Here is a 4,047-nt window from a genome sequence, read left to right as displayed (position 1 = left end):
GGGCGGGGCGGGGCGGGGCGGGGCGGGGCGGTCGTGCAAGGCGTCATGCACCGCGGGCTGGAGCCGTGCCGTGCCGGGGCCGAGGCTGGAGCAGGAGCGCGGAGTGCGGCGGCCGAGAGGTTGGTGAACCTGCAGCCGGAGCGCGGCGCTGCGCAGCCGGGCTAGGCCAGTGGCCAGCGCGGCCTAGGATGCGATCAGGGGCTGGCCAATGCCAGAGCCAGTGCCACAGAGTGCCAGTGGCGCAGTGCCAATGCTTGTGCAAGTGCCACCAGTGCTAGCTCCACAGGGTGCCAGTGCCACAGAGTGCCAGTGCCACAGAGTAGTGCCAGTCCCACAGAGTGCCAGTGCCAGTGCCGCAGTGGCAGTGCCACACAGAGTGCCAGTGCTAGCGCCAGTAGCGCTTGTACGCTGTCCACGCACCGCCTGCATCAAGTAGCTAATTGGCCCCAGGCTGCCTGCCTGCCCGCCCCCGCTCGCCGCAGGCGTCGCCGCGCTATGTGCGAGTGCGTGGGTGGACCTCGGTCAGAGGTTCACCGGGGGGACGGCACCCGCCACGCGCCTCCCGGCTCGCGGCTGCCGTCGCCGCGCGTCCCGGGACGCAGGACACGAACCTCCCCGCAAAGTCGGTCCTGCTCCACGGCGACCCGCTCATCCTGACCCGCCCCTTGCTCGCTTGCCTGACGTCGTCGTTCGGCGGAAAGAAAAGCTTTCCGGCTGGCGGGGCCGCCTCGTCCGACTGGCGCGCCTTTGTGCCTTGTGCTAATGAACGGGGGCCCTTTAGAGAGCTCCGAGTCGAGAGCGGGCGTCCCGAAGCGCTTTGCTTTGACGGCTTCGTCGCCGACACGCTCCGGGGCGCGGCTGCGGGGCCCCGGGGCCCGGGGGCGGGGCCGTGGGGCGGCGGGGGTCCAGTGCAGCCCCCCCACTCCTTCTCGCCGCCCCCGCAATTATAAACCGACTGGAAGGAAGCCGCCCGTATATATCGCCCGCCTTCTGCAACGTCTGTCTGCACTGCACTCTCTGCGTGTTTAATTTGACGACGCTGTTGTTTTTAGCAGATGATACCTTACAACCTTACACCTAAATTAAACATAACTAACTATACATGAGTAATGTAAGGTGTCATTGCTTTTACTCTCGAATAAGAAAAATATAAAAGAGAACGAATAGCAAGCTCTCCTATATTGCGCTAGGCGGGGTCGTGAGGCGGGTGAGGCCGTCGCGTCGTTCGCGTCAAGCGCGCTACGCGTTGTTGCGCGAGCCACTAGCCGAGCCGGGTGGAGCCGAGCGGAGCCGAGCCGAGCCGAGCGGAGCCCGAGCCCCGAGCCGTCGGCCGCGCTAGTCTACGCTAGTCCTCCCCCTCTCTCGCACCGCTGGAGCCCCCGCACCGCCAACCTCCCTTCCCCCCTTCCCCACAAGTGTAAATACAGAAATATAATAGACTGGAATAGAATAATTCTTGACAAGGTATCATCTGCTTTCACGATCCGTTTCTGGTCGGAACTTTTTTTCAAGCGGAGGCGCGTGCGCGCTGGACGTCACGCCACGCGCCGAGCGCGCGCGCCTCCGCTCGAAGTGGACCGTCTGCATTAGCCGCCCGGATGGTCGCCGCCGAGTACATATCCTCTCTATTAGACTTATTGTACTCGGAAGGCTTTCTCTCCTCGTCGGAACAATCGTTATTATGACACCCCGCTGAGTGGGGGAGGGGCACTGACTCCCATGCTCGTTAATTAGCGCAGAAAACCAGCAGCAGAGAGTGTCTGGCGGCCAATAAATGTTGGTTGTTCTGCGGGGGAATCAGTGACGAGCACGACCCCAAGAAGAATATCACACAAACACACACACGCACTGGACCAGCTGACCGGAAGCGATATACCGGACCGGAAGTACAATCAGCGCGGGGGGGGGGGGGGGGGATGTGCGGTCATGTCGGAAGCGCTTCCCACGCAGCGCGTGAGGCGTGCTGCTCTGCCGGTACATGGTGTCATCCGCGTCACAGCACAGACGACATACGGCCCCACACTACTGGGTGTTACCGACACAACACACGCTTCGCGCGCTGAATCCATGTCGTCACCTAAACAACGCTCTCCACGCGCGGAACTTTTTTTTTCTCGTGTTTTTTTTTTTTTTTTTTTTTTTTTTCGTCAACGGATTCCAAAGATGTCACACAGTGTGCACGCTGGAAAAACAAAGGTAGCAGGACCGACAGTGCTTTTACCGCCGATACAAAGGAGGCTACGAAAGTGTCCAAAAACTAAAATTTGGCACCAGGGCATTTTAGTGTCTCCGGGCAGGGGTGTTAATTTTCTAAGTGCTGGAGATTATGAGCAGGTCGAAGTGGCGCCTTCCCTTTGTTTTTCCAGTGCAGCAGCAGCAGCGCCCCCCGCTCGTCTCCTCGACGCCCCCCGGTGGTGGCACCTCACCCAGCCTCTCCTCTCCTCCTCTCCTCGGCCGCTCGCATCGGACACCGTCCACAGTCCGCAATGACATAATGACGAGCGTGAGCGCGGCCCCCACGCGGCCGCAAGTGCACGGGGGCGTGGCGGGGCGGCGCGCACTTTTAAGCTCGTCCGAACTATTTGTCGTCGACGGCGGGCGGCGCTTAGCTATGAATGAGACGTTTATTCGTCTGTACGCTCTCGCAGGAAAAGCAGCAGCAGCAGGGTACGCGCACAATACTGCCGTTCACAAGGGCGCGCCAAAGAAACGGTACACTGTATACGACAGAAAACTGTTGCACGCCGCGCCGCGCAATTTCGCACTTCCTCAGCGTCCGCGTTCAACCCCCTCCTCCTCCTCTCGCCCCCCAATCCGCGAATGAATGGAAGCTGCCCCGCCGCCGCCCTCCCTCGCACGTTCGCGCTCCGTCGTCGCCGCGCCGAACCAGTTCACACCTATTTCGCTCTCGCTGCTGACCGGGGCCCGGGGCCCCCGCGAGCCGAACAACGAGACGCAGCCGTTGGAATGCGCGCGAGTGAATGGTGTGGGAGGGGCCGGCGACATGTCGGTCCATTGTGTGGACAGGAAGCAGGCCGAACGGACGCGGGAGGGACGCGACAGACGCACGCCGGGGGTGCGGCGGGGTGCGGGGGAGAAGGGGGGCGTTGCCCAACGCGATGATTGTTTTTGTGTCTCCCCTGTGCTATCGTGTGTTGAGTGAGGTTCGGTCCAGCAGTGACAAGCAAGTGGCGTCTACTCAAGGGCCGAGCAAGCTAATTAGACATATTTAAAAAAAGGGAACCTTTTCATGGCCCTTATTGATGCGTTTGCAGGTCTGATTAAAGTGATACTGTTATGAAATTGGTATAAATTTATCCAGGCGTTTCGAGTTCGACTGACGAAGAGAGTTCCAAGGGGAAAGGGAAAAGTGCCATGACAAAAAGTTATGCAGTTTGATTTCGGTGCCCAAGTGCACATTTCCGTTTGTCAGTGCCAGACTGCTAAAACTGCTAAAAGTGCCGGAGCGGGCTCGGCTGCCTGCAGTGAGTACCCTATGCGAGGCGGGAGTGTCGTCTCCGCGCAAAACAGGATGGCGGACACACGCATCGCCGGGAAGGAAACGATTGGTCACGCGATACAGACAGAAGAGGAAAAGGAGAGGAGGGAGGGGGGATTGCAATAAGAGTCACTTAGAAGCAAGGCGAAGTATGCGGGAGCAGCGAAGGCACACCAGGCACACGACGGCATGCCGTCAGCACGCAGCGCAGGGGGAAAGAAAAAACAGGCAGCCCGACAAACAGAAGTGTAAAATAAGGGGGGGAAAGAAGTGGCAAGGGTAGAAGACGCACGGGGAGAAAATGAGGGGAAATAAGGGGGATAGAGAAAATTAGAGGAAAGAAAACGCAGCTACAGAAAAAGAAATTACACTGGTGAAATGGCGGTGCGCTGAACTACTAAGTACTTCTGAGGGGCGTTGGCGCGTCTCGGCGCCGAAAGAAAGGAGCTAGTGAAAAAGAAATTACAGTGGTGAAATGGCGGTGCGCTGAACAACTAAGTACTTCTGAGGGGCGTTGGCGCGTCTCGGCGCCGAAAGAAAGGCGCTAG

At 59.5% G+C, this 4,047-nt stretch overlaps 1 protein-coding gene across 2 annotated transcripts in view; it reads right to left on the bottom strand.

Annotated features, from left to right (window-relative positions):
* The window catches only part of LOC113204146 (protein bark beetle), a 45,403-nt gene that overhangs the window by 15,185 nt on the left and 26,171 nt on the right, over positions 1-4,047 (bottom strand). The window lies entirely within an intron of this gene.

This window comes from Frankliniella occidentalis, unplaced genomic scaffold (assembly GCF_000697945.3).
Source record: "Frankliniella occidentalis isolate FOCC.00 unplaced genomic scaffold, Focc_3.1 Scaffold4, whole genome shotgun sequence".
Lineage (NCBI taxonomy): Eukaryota > Metazoa > Arthropoda > Insecta > Thysanoptera > Thripidae > Frankliniella > Frankliniella occidentalis.
The sequence above is the reverse complement of the archived record's forward strand: the minus strand, read 5'-3'. Positions and strand labels throughout refer to the sequence as shown.